Genomic DNA, 13,477 nt, shown 5'->3' with positions numbered 1-13,477 from the left:
AAGTTTAGACCATTTAGTGAGTCCTTGAAGTCCTTCGAGCAAGGGCTTTGGCGCTGGTCGTGAGGCCAGTAGTTGAAGTCCCCTATGATGAGGATTTTGGCATAGTTTATCGCCAGCTCAGCTGTCATGCTACTGAATAACTGTAAAAAATTTGGTAGGTGGGCAGATGGCCTGTAGAAGAGGGCACAGGTTAAGGGGAGACTATTGGAGTCGAGTTTGAACAACATGAAGTCAACCAAAGGGATTTTGGAGGTGGTAATGGCGGTGAATTTGTGGGAACGGGAGATAATGGCAGCGACTCCTCCCCCTATTTTCCCCTCTGGCCTGTTTGCCTGGAGGATATAATAGTTGTCGGGGATGGCGGCCAGTATATGCGGAGTGGATTCAGGTGTGAGCCATGTTTCTGATAAAAGCAAGATGTCTGGTTTGATGGTGTCTAAAAGATAAAAGATCTCGAGCTGTTGTTTGACCAAAGAATGAGTATTTAGATACCATATGGATAAGTGGTCTTCATCAGGACTGCAAAAGTGAGGGGGGGTTTTAGGCTCTAAGAACCGGGGACTCGTGAGGGATGTGCGGGAGGGAGAGCTAGGGGGAGGGACGGGGGTGGTGTTTGCTGACTGCAGTATTCCAACGGTGTTTAGGGTGCTGAGAAGGTCTGGGTAAATGGGCCCTTTTCCCTGAAGAGATGTAAGCTCCCTTGACGTGTAACTTTGCGAAAATCGGGCAGGGTGCATGGCCCCTGGCCCCCGTCGGCCACGGACGGGCGCAGACGGGCTTGCCTTCGGCACGCCTGTGGCGCGCCCGCTGCGCGCATCCGTTGCCCGACGGGAAGCACATGCCTAGTTATAGGAGGGGACACGGCGCTATTCGCAATTGTTATCTATTGTTTCCTCGACTCTGAAGATATTGTTCCGGTTCTAGGGGAAACAAAGTTGTCATGTTTATGCGGTTGTCAGAGACTAATTCCTTCTTATTTATTCGAGAAAGTTTCTAGTGACCTCTGAGTTAGCTGGCACACACACAATTAAGTTTAATGTACTCAAAAGAGAGATACTGACCTCAGTCCTATGTCAAATCTATAGTGTATATTCCAATGCTCAGAGCCTATTGGGAATATAGGAACTACACTACATGGCACCCAACGGTTTGGTAAGGTACTAATTTAACGCTAGACACTGAGTAACTCAGTCGTGCTTTTCTCAGAGACCCCATACTCATAATACTCCAATAGACATCTGGAGTGGGTAAGGGATAATATCTGACATAGCCGAGTAGGACAAAAAATCCTATGTATTAGTTTTTGGTTTGTTCAACGTTGAAGGATTCGGTGCTCCAAAATATTGTGCACCTTATCTTTGTTTCCTTGAAGCTTGCTCTGCAACTTTCATTAACCAATGCCCGAAAACGGCGACAACACCACAACCGGTGGAGCAGCAGCCGACCAAGGCGTAGCAGCTTCAAACTATACAGGTTTCCAAGAAACCGATGAGAATGCTATAATCATTCCTCCAAATTTAAGGAAAGCCTTCACTGTAAAACTGATAAAACATGGACTAACATCGACAGGTGGTAGGGCAGTTTTTGTGATAGAGGCACATGAATATCACCAGACAGAGGTATTCTATTCATGGATAGTCTTCCCAGAAGCAAATCCGGTAACACATTTGTTTCACTTCTACAAAGAAGATGAACCACCAGAGGAATATATTCCTTTCGAGGATATTGAAATTCCACTCACATACCAGGAGCATGAGCTCTGGTTTAAAGGCACCCTAAAACATTTAAATCGCATTACCAGGCTTGGTCCACCAAGTAGACCAGGAGCATCATGGCAGATTAGCGCCGGCTATACACCCCATCCTGACATTGAAGAAATGACAGATGTAGAGTCGTTAGCTTAACTCAAAGAGTTAATCAAAATTTACAGACAATTGGTTCAATATGTCATGCAGACTCTTGCAGTCCAACAACCAATAGCTATTCCACAACAAACCTCTCACCATGGGAATACACTACAGACTTTACACTTAGTCACAGGTAAATTACCTACAAAACGTGAACAAATTCCATTCTGGATAGAAAATTACTCAAATCGAAGCAGTATTTCCTAATACTAGCCCTCATGAGAAACACAGAATTTTAACATTCTGTTTACCAATGGGGATCACACCACATCTGGAGGACTGCACCACTTGGGGTACAGTCTTCGCTGCAATCTACACTAAAACACATGGTGTTTCATCTATGGCGGTAATACCTGACTTCCTGAAACAGATTCAAAACAAATACGGGGCAGAGCCTGCTTTAAATTTGGGTATGAAACTAATGAAAGATTTCAAACAGGTCTCAGCAATAATATTATCTAATATTAAAGGTGAAGCAGCATCAGTGGCGATCCGCCAGAAGTTGAGGGAATTTGATGTAACAGAACAACCACAAGAACTAGCCAGAATAATTGAAAATCCTATGAAGAATTAGGCAGTGACAGTTTGGGTGGGAAACCAGTTAAACCCCAACTGTCTGAAAGTCCCGAAAAGGTCTTTACTAAAAACACTCCTACCTCTTCTAAAAAGAAGTGGGAAAATAGCAAACAAATTTCTAAAGAGAAGCGTTCTCAATCCAGAGGTAGGTCTCCTCAAAAGGAGCCCTCCAAAAGGAGGCATAACCTCAGAAATAGGGATAATTTGAGAAAACATGATAGATATCAAGATACTGATACACGTTCCTCTCGTACCTTTCAGACTTCGTCACAGAAATCCGAAAGAAGAGGACGGTCAGAAAACAAGGAAGAACGTGTAAAGTCCAAAGACGATCAACGCGTTCAGAAAAACAAGAAACCTCAATTCACCAAAAAGAAGGTAGCAGGTCTAAAAATCAGACATGCCGAGGATCTTGAGGACACAATTCAAGAACGGAGAATGGGCTCAGACAATGTTGGACAGTGCAGTAGAAGTCACAATAGCTTGCCAGAACCTAAAAGGGTCTTCTGGAGACAGTGGACTTGAATGAAGACATTGAAGTTGAAACTGCAGATACCAGGGTTAGCTCTCCACATAGGTTATATGAAATAACACTCCGAATGGAGGGAGACATACCAAGAAAAGTAGAAGCACTCTTTTGGGAGGGATGTTCCAAGGGGTACAATATACTTTTGGCTGAAAAAGACTGGCCACCAGCATTTGACAGGGTGTGCCCACATGGCGAAGACATCATTATGCCAGCCTTCTCTAACCATATTCCAATTCATTTAAAGTATACATATGCCAGAAAATGGGCAGTCGCCCAAGCCCCAGTATTATACAAAAATCATGTAGGATGTATGAGGACTCGCCTCACCATAAAATCCAACAAAAAAATGAACTAACTGCACAAAGGCAGTACCCAGTTAAGCAAGAAGCTAAAAAACAGGTCAGGGAGATCTTAGATCAACTTGAATACCAAGGGGTGATTGAAACATGCACCTCATCAATGAACAATTCTTTGTTTCCTGTCTCCAACCCAGACAATACATATCATCGAGTATTGGATTACAGACATCTAAACTCTTGTTGCAAAACATTTGCAGTGCAAAATGCACACAGTACAGCATTAATGAATAACATTGTGCGTAAAAAATATAAAACCACATTAGATATTTCTAACAGTTGCTTTTGTCAAAACATTGCATCAGAAAGTAGGTATTTGACCGCTTTCTCAATTATGGGGACACACTGTCACTTCTGTCGTCTCCCTCAAGGATTCAAGAATAGTCCGGCGTTATTCTCAGCAAGAGTAACAGAGTTACCACAAACTTATGATGATGAAGCATTGTCATATGTGGATGACATCTATCTGACAGATGATGACTTGGATAGGCACTTGAATAGGGTGAACACCATTATACTTGGATTCGGTTCTGAGGGTTATGAATTCAATTAAAAAATTATAGAATTGCCCATTTAAATGTCCTCTTTTTAGGATATGAACTTTCAAGTGAAGGCAAAAGCCTGGCAGCCAACTTTTTAGAAAAATGTACGCTGCTCCAACCTCCAAAAACGCTGAAAAACTTACAGTCAATTCTAGGGCCCAGATGTAGGTCGCCAATTACCGGTCGGTAACGGCCGATTTAGGCCATTACCGACCGGTAATTGGGAATTAACATGTAGGGGCCATTGATTTACAGAATCAGTAATTTTACCGATTCGGTAAATATACAGAGTCGGTAAAATACCGAATCGGTAACATTACAGATTCTGTAAATCAATATGTAGGTGGCACTGTAATCAGTGCCACAGGCCCTTACCGAATCGTTATTTACCATGGAATACTATTCCATGGTAAATAACGAATTCCTGTGTACATGCACATCTGTGCATGTACACCTGTGCCATGTGGCACACAGACATGCCCTAAGGGCATGTCTGTGTGTCACATGCACACAAGCCCGAAACAGGGGTGCAACAGGGTGTCAAAGTGACACCCTGTCCCCCTTGTGAAATCGGTAATTTAGTATTTCCCATTCATTCCTATGGGCTTCAAAGCCCATAGGAATCAATGGGAAATACCGAATCGGTATTTACCGAATCTGTAAATACCGAATCTTACAGATTCGGTAATTGTAATTTAAAAATTACCTACATCTGCCTCCTTACAATTTACCGATTCATAAATACCGAATCGGTAAAATTCGATATTGATGACTCCGTAAATTGGATTTACCTACATCTGGGCCCTAGGTTTCCTAAATTTCGGAAGAACTTACATTCTGAACTATGCAGAAAGGGTTAAACCTCTCTACCAATTAATTAAACCTGATTTTAAAACAGTAAATTGGTCACAAAAACACACAGAAATTTTGCATTCACTACAAAAAGACATGTTAGCAACTACACATTTGCAAACACGCGTAAACGTACGCAACCTGGTGATCCGAATCATTCCGGGTCAATGGGTTAATTCTCTTACTGCAACAGATGTTGAATACATTTTTGATCCGTATTTGAAAACACAAGCATTTCTACAATACGAACAAGAATGTCCTCTGCCTACTGAAATTTTGCCTCTTTCCCAGCATGGATGTATAATTTATACTGATGGATCAGCTCATCCCGCTACAGAATGTAAACAAGCCTATAGTGCGGCATGCGCGATCGTTAAAAGTCGTATGCGCAATGGCAAATTTAGACCAATGGTCACTAAAACGCAATCTCTAGGAAATTGTACAGCTCAGCGAGCTGAACTACAGGCATTCAAAATGGCACTTGAAAACACAGATTGCGAATTCCCCACACTCATAGTGTGTGATTCTTTCTATTGTGTACAGTCTTATAATGAATATTTACAGAATTGGCTTCAAAATGGTTTCAAAGATTCAAAAGGTGGCACAATTAAGCATAAAATGCTTTGGGAACAAGTAGTTCAGTTACGAGACGCACCATAAAACACTCACATGATAAATACGCTGAGTCATCAACGTGATGGCGTTCACGTTGAAGGGAATTCATTGGTTGATGAAGCCGCGAAGTGGGCTGTACAATCGGCTTCCGTAGCTGCAATCACTTGTTCAATAACGAAAATAGACGGTGAAATAATGCTGGCTGTCAATCCTATAAGCAAAAGCAGCGGTAGTACGTTACCTAAAGGGTTTCCACTCAAATACTCATATATAACTGATGGGAACAATGTTCTGCTTGCTCGAATCCCTGGAGTTGGGGATAGGGTATTTCCAAACATAGAACATAGATTAGGACTAATCCTAGCAGCACATGAAGGGCTCGACTTTGCACATGCAGGTGTTTCCGCCACAGTATTGTTATTAAAACAGAGATACTGGGGGCCACGCATGAGGAAACAGATCAGAAACTACGTCTTGGACTGTGAAATATGCCAAAAGATGAAAGTCTCTACTGTGAAACGTCCTGCGCAGACGCACCTGTTAATTTCAGATAAACCATTAGCATGTGTTTACCTGGACCACTGTGGTCCCTTACAAAGCGATGGTAACTATAAATATATCATGGTCGCAGTGGATTCGTGTTCAAGGTTCATTTGGATGTGGCCTCAGTGCTTGGCTGATGCTCAAACTGTTATAAAAGATTTGCGAGTCTTTATCGGCACATACGCAATCGGCACGCTACATTCTGACCAGGGTCCTGCGTTTAGCTCTCGAGCTTACAAAGAAGCCATGGCCAGTTTGGGCGTTGCATTGCGGTATTCTAGTCCATTCCATCCTGCGGGAAATTTTGTTGTGGAGAGAAAAAAACGGGACATAAAGCAATCTATAACAGCTAGGTTATTAGGTTCGGGTGACGGGTGGGTCAAACATCTAATAAGTGTCCGACATAGTTTAAATAACTTGCCAAGAAGTTCTCTAGGGGGTATCACTCCATATGAGGTCCTTTTTGGGACAAGAATGTAGGTACCTGACCTTGATTGTCAGACATCAGTGGTGGAACAAAAAACATTTGATTTCAAAGATCTTTTGACTATTTTACAGGACTTAAATGAATTAAAAACGAAACAAAGCAACGTGTTCCTGAAGCCAACCACCACTGGAGAAAAAGCAACCATCCCAGCAACGCCTGTCTGGATCCCAAGGCTTGGTGATCTAGTCAGACAAAAGATCGCGGACAAGAAGGAATTTGGGCCTTCTTACAGGCAACCAGTACCTGTCCTAGCAATCCACAGATCAAGAACAGTTTTACTGCCGCCCCTTGCTGGTAAAAAGGAGAACAGGTTTGTGTCTATCGACCTGATCAAACCACACTTTGTGGCCGATACTAAGTAGTTGGCGAAGTGGACTCCGACTAAGTAGCAGACGCACTCCTCTAGCTACAATCCAAGAGGTTTAAACTGAGAGACTCATCCCCTTTGAGGAATCTGCAGTTATAAAAGAAGGACTATGCAACAAAGCTATGGAACTTGTACCTCTTGAGACCCAAATACCAGTTTGTCAAGAAACACCTGTCTACAACGAAGTAAGAAGTGATCAAGTGGTTCCAGCGATTTCAACACATCCTTATGCAATCCCTACAATTGACAGAACTGCCTCTGGTTATTTGATTAACTTTGGTACATTTTCTGAGGATCCCAGCGAACCTGAAACAATGCCAGCAAAAAGAACTTTAAAAAAACAAGCAAATTACTTTTTTCATCACGTGGAAAAGACTTATCAGGTTTTACCATGGATTGAACTTTGGATTGTGTTGGGAATATTTTTTCTTCTACTTAGGTTAGCTCTGGTAATACCTCTGGGTATGTTGATAAATGGAAGATATTCAAATGGACACAGCCAGTAAAAAAGTGAACTTACTTCTCCTGCCATACAAATCATCCCATCATGAACAAAGAGACTTGTCAGGAGTGAACATCACAGTCGTTCATGTAACTGATGGTATAGCCTGGGACAGAACAGAATATGACATTTTTGGTCCATCAGAGCTGTTGAAGATTCTACACCAGTTCAAGATTTCATTAAGAGACTTCGGTTCATCTAGTACATTTTCTGATGATTGGGACTTCGAGACTGTTAATATTATGATGTCAGAATTAGAAATGTCTGCAGTGTTCATTAATCATGAATATTTAGAAGGTTCTTCAGACTATGAACAAATGTATTGTTATAATCACTATGGTCATCATTTCTTGCACAAATCAACAATGCCTAGAAATGTATATATGTATAACCAAAGAGAACATTGTCCTACGCCACCAAAGGGTAGCTCAAAAACTTTTGCTAATAAGTTTCCATACATTTCAGGGTTCAATGTATCCAATCCAGAATCATTTTATTTTAGAAATGTAAACAAAACGGGACTGAAAACTATGTTAACAAACACAAAACAGATTTATTCTGCAGCCTTTTATGCCCAACTTTCTGGCATAGGTTTTGACTTTTGGAAAGACAATATTGAGACAAAAACTGTCTGGGGTACAAAAGATTGGCAGGTACAGGGTGTAGAAGCTATGTTTAGAGCCTGTATCATCCCTGAGCAAATTATGTTTTTGAATGACACTGTCTAACAGACGTCTTGCTTTGGGTTAGCCAAGATCAAAGACATGAACAATCCGTCCATACCTACACCTACACCTGAAAGTGAAGACACTTCAGAGGGGGAGGTCGACGTACATACTATTTTGCTTCCCAAAAGAACAGATCCAGATTAGAAAAAATGGTTGATCTGGCCCACAGACACCAACAACGGTCAAGACAGATTCCTGAACAAAACACAAGGGGTTAAATACAATAGTCCAGACCCAAGATATGTTCAAAGACAGCATCCTGGAATAGTAACAACATACAGAGTAGGGAAACTCTGCCTTGATTGGCTACAAAGATCTACACTCAAGGATGTAAAACAACACTTATCTTTACTTAAAGATGGCACAGATCTTAGGGAATTCTTGCTAGGACCAAGAAAACCGTGTCATAATCGTTTTATATATGCCGCTATATATGCTGCATATAATGAAGCATGGAAGATTACTCAAGCAGAGACTGCAGAAAGAATACAAGAAATTGATTATATTAATTTAGAGAAGACTCTCTGTGTAGTTGACAATGGGTTAAGGACTCTGTCGTCCAGGATATATTCACTGGACAGCATAGTGTCTTCTGCCATAGACATTATGGACCAGACTTGGTCATGTTGCAACATGGTCAGTCGCAATTACGTTCTATCATGCTATTAGGCTGGACGTAGCAAAACCTTCATTTAGGCTATGTGCCTTGTCGTTTAATCAATACCCCATCACTGTTTTAAGAATTCAATCTCACTGATAAACAGATCAAACTGGCACAGAGGGGAGCAGACTATACAGTGCTGAGCATTGAAAAACTGGAAAGATTGCCATTTACAGTAGTAGAGAAACCAGCTACTAAATGGATTATACATGGAACAATCACTCTGCCTGTTACAATTTTCCATTTTCAGTATTGCCTAAAACACATACCAGCAGGCACATATGAAAGGTTGGGTAAAGAATACATCAAGACATCCTGGGATTTATCATACACACACAGATGTTGGAGTGGGGGACGTGAAGTGTTTCTTAGCGGTAAAAACTGTGAAAACGCACTAAGCAGTTCTCTCCTTTGTCAGTGTATTAATTTACACGGGCCTGCAATGGTTCCTCTAACCATTTATCCTGTCACCTGCAAGGTTCACCAGCTGCAGTGATGTATCCAATATTTGGACAACTTTCAAATGGGAGTTACCTCATGTTGAACGATCACGGCTGCTGTGGTATATTGCCAGGCATACCATATCTAGTAACAGTGTCATCCAGGGTCACTTGCTGTATGCAAGTATTATTTCCTCAAACCAACTTAGACAGGGAGTCACCGTTATGGCCTTCACTGAACATCTCTTCTATACGAATTGATACTCTAAGCAGAATGAAAGCCATTCTTTTGCAAAAACGGTGCCACTGACCTCGGCCAAAGAGACCTATGATCTGCAAGTCTCAAGGACTTCTGCCGAGATAAATGCCGATTTAACTACAAACTGCCCTATACATTTCTCTGAAATGTTAAGTCGTCCTCATCCCTGGGTTTACGGATTACTATTTACGATTGTATATTTTCATTGTGTATAGTTTTTCTCTTCGCTGTTAGTTTCTCTTTTGTTTTTCATTTCGAGAGGAAGAGGATAATGTAGTATCCTCAGTTTTGTACTTATGTTCCTGTACTCCTCTGCATCTAGCTGCTCAGGCAGTGTGAGTGTTCCAGGTAGAATGTTAGTGTGATTGACAAGGATGGAATGCTTGGGTGACTGGTATGAATGTTGGCAGTTGAGAATGGGCTGAGCAGCTAGGAGGCTGCTCCTGGTGGGGCTGCTTGTTCCAGACTTACACTTCCTGTTATCCTACTTATGGCTGAATAAACTTACTACATAACTCAACTACATCTGCCTCGGCTACATCATTACTTGTATGTATGGACTAACATACTACACATTCAAATGTAAATATATGCTTAGAATGAAACATTGCTTTAATGGGTATAGCACCAATACATTTTTTATGCTTACAACCAATTCTAATGCATTTTTTAATGTATTTTGGAGGGGTTTTAGCACTTCATGTGTAGATATGTTTCAGATATGTTAAACATGTTTAGTAACGTTGTACATACGAAAGTGGAGGGGGTGTTGCGTATCGATTTAGATTCCATATGCATTTTCCCGATTCATGCCCTTTTATAGGTAAAATTCACATTGCCCTTATATAGGCATAGAAATCCAGTCCTTATATTAGGCATAGCCCATGCTACCCAAATACAGGCATGACTACTCCCATCCGTTCATCTACGTCACAACGATTTCTTGGAAAACCAGACTCTTAAGCTGAAGAGACTTCCCCTTGCGTGGATATTGATTTCTCCAAGAACTAATTTAGGGGTTCATTCATGACTAACCCTGGGCTTCCGAATCGGCTACGCCCACGGAGTAGGCGTAGTGTTGCCTCCTATGCATTTTGCGTAGACAGCGTAGCCGGCAACACTACGCCCACTCCGTGTGCGTAGCCGAGTCGGCCGCCACCCGCCTCCCTCCCGCTCTCCCCCATACATTATTTAAGCTAAATACCCGTAATTAAACAAGTGTAAAGCACTTACCGTGTCCGGGGCTCGTCCGGGGCTCCCTCTTGGAATAACGTTCCGTCACGCAAGGTATTTGTGCGTTTTAGAAATTTTAAAAATAAATAAATAAAATAAATGCATACCAATGCGCATGCGTGGGCAGCCGCGCATGCGCATTTCTCGGGAGAAATGCGCATGCGTGGCCGCCCGCGCATGCGCATTGGTATGCAACACGGGACGCGAATCCAAGAGGGAGCCACGGACGAGCCCGGGACACGGTAAGTGCTTTAAACTTGTTTAATTAAGGGTATTTATCTTAAATAATGTATGTAGGGGAGAGCGGGAGAGAGGTGCGTAGTGGGGCTACGCGGAGTGCGGGGGTGGGCGTAGTTGCACGCCCACTCCGCGTAGCTCCGCGTAGCCCCACTACACCCACTACGCCCGGGCTTATTCATGACGTTCATATGCCCGACTTTTACGTCAATACTGGCATTCCTAAACACCTTCAAATATACCTTCAATTGCTATAGCAAAGCACGGTGTGGTTCGGTGCAGTTCGACTACCTACTTGCACGACGCAGCTTGCTACAGCAAGTGCCGAAGGAAGCCAACTCTCTAGCTGACGCACTGACTAGACGCTGTCATCCTCCTGCCGAGAATCCAGCTCCAGTGCTTTTGACTCCCTTGCGGGGTGCTGGGAGATCGAGTCCAGGGAAAGAGATACCAACGTCTCTCATTCTCAGTTATGGAGCAGATTAGAACCTAGAGAAACCTTTGGAAATTCTTGGCAGAACTAAAACTATAGCTAAACAGCACCTACTCACTTCCCTGGTACTAGACCTAGGTTAGGTACATTGGGGTAGGCGTATTTTAGAAGCACCAGTTGAGTATTTTAGCCTGGGTTATTTATGTATGTATTTCATAGCAACAGACAATGCTATTACAGTATTATTTTATATTACTGTTCACGCTGTACGTATTATACTTCGCATTCTGTCTAACGATTGTAGGAGTTCATATCTCTGTACAAAAGGGGGTGGTGATGGACGGAGCATCTGAACTAATCAAACACTCACACCCAGTCAAAAGATCTGGGTTTGATCCATCACCGTTCTTTAGCCCACTCTGCCACCCCAGTTCAGACATGGCTATATGCAAATCAGTCTGACCCTGTGCCTCATGGGAACAGTCCAGCCTGAACTGCCAAGCCATGCCTTCCCTGGACCAGAAACAAGCTTCCGAGGACCGGTTTCTGGCATTCCAGCCGTCTTCAGCCCGGCTTCCTTGAATCCAGTGGCAAAGTGTGCAAGGGACTCACGTCTGAGCATACCCTGCCACACTTATGGCGGCCAAAGCGGTACAAAAGGGGGTGGTGATGGACGGAGCATCTGAACCAATCAAACACTCACACCCAGTCAAAAGATCTGGGTTTGATCCATCACCGTTCTTTAGCCCACTCTGCCACCCCAGTTCAGACATGGCTATATGCAAATCAGTCTGACCCTGTGCCTCATGGGAACAGTCCAGCCCGAACTGCAAAGCCATGCCTTCTCTGGACCGGAAACAAGCTTCCGAGGACCGGTTTCTGGCATTCCAGCCGTCTTCAGCCCGGCTTGCTTGAATCCAGTTGCAAAGTGAGCAAGGGACTCACGTCTGAAACAAAGCAGGCAAGATTGACTGAGTGAAATAGTTATCTATTGTTTCCACGACTCTGAAGATATTTTTCCGGTTCTAGGGGAATCAAAGTTGTCATGTTTATGCGATTGTCAGAGACTAATCCCTTCTTGTTTATTCGAGAAAGTTTCTAGTGAACTCTGAGTTAGCTGGCACACACACAATTAAGTTTAATGTACTCAATAGAGACATACTGACCTCAGTCCTATGTCAAATCTATAGTGTATATTATTCCAATGCGCAGAGCCTATTGGGAATATAGGAACTACACTACACCACTATCCTTCTCAATCCAAATAACTGACTAATATATCCACCACTCAAATTACTTTCATATTTTCACTGTACTAATTCACCACTGATCCTTTATGGGTTCTGGAATAGCATGCTACTAGCCGAAAAAGCACATTGACGCCTCGTCTGGAGTAGTAAGCACTATATAAATGCAATTAGAATTACAATTACAGCGCTGGGCAATGAGTGCATATTAAATGCAGGTGCTGGATGTATGTATGCCTGTGAGTTGTACAGTACATGGAGGGTATAGTACTGTGCAATGTGTGTATGCTGTCTACATACATTGAATTTAGGTGTGCCTGTGGATGGTACAATGCATGGAGGGCCCTGGGTTCCTTTTTGGGAGACCCAGGCCTGCATGGTGAAACATGGAGAGGAAGTAGAGAGACCCTTCCCCCCACCCAGAGAGATATTATGTATTGCTGTATTCCAGTGAGATGGGTGTGACACATACTAGGGAGGAGAGGGCGAGTCTTCTCTGTACACTTCAAAGGGTGGTCTTTGCTTCATTGAGAGGTCACAAAAAAGGGGCCTGAACACATCTCAGGAAGGAGATGGGGTTGATAATGTAATCATAAAGAAGAGGGTTGGGTGCCCTGGGCTAACCTTTTTAATACGGGTGGGTGGAACTCATGGAATTTCACTCTGCGAAATTCAGTTTAGTTACATAAAAACTCCTTGAGATTCCCTGCAGGTCCTTCAATGGGCAGACAAATTGCACATAGCGCTGCTCGTGCTGCGATTTAGCGCTGGGAGCCCTTTTCTCACAGAGAAATCAGCATGAACGGCAACAGGTGGTGTGCAAGAGCGCATGGCCATTCGAGTTGACTGTGCTGTTGCTCGAGTAGAAAATCTACTTGAGGAGCAGACCTCTGACCTCGACCTTCGTGTTGGAAAATTATGCTGGAAGGCTTCCTAGCAACCAGAAATCATGTTAGGGAATGC

Source organism: Lissotriton helveticus, chromosome 8 (assembly GCF_964261635.1).
Source record: "Lissotriton helveticus chromosome 8, aLisHel1.1, whole genome shotgun sequence".
NCBI classification, from domain to species: Eukaryota; Metazoa; Chordata; class Amphibia; order Caudata; family Salamandridae; genus Lissotriton; species Lissotriton helveticus.
This window is presented reverse-complemented; position numbering follows the sequence as displayed.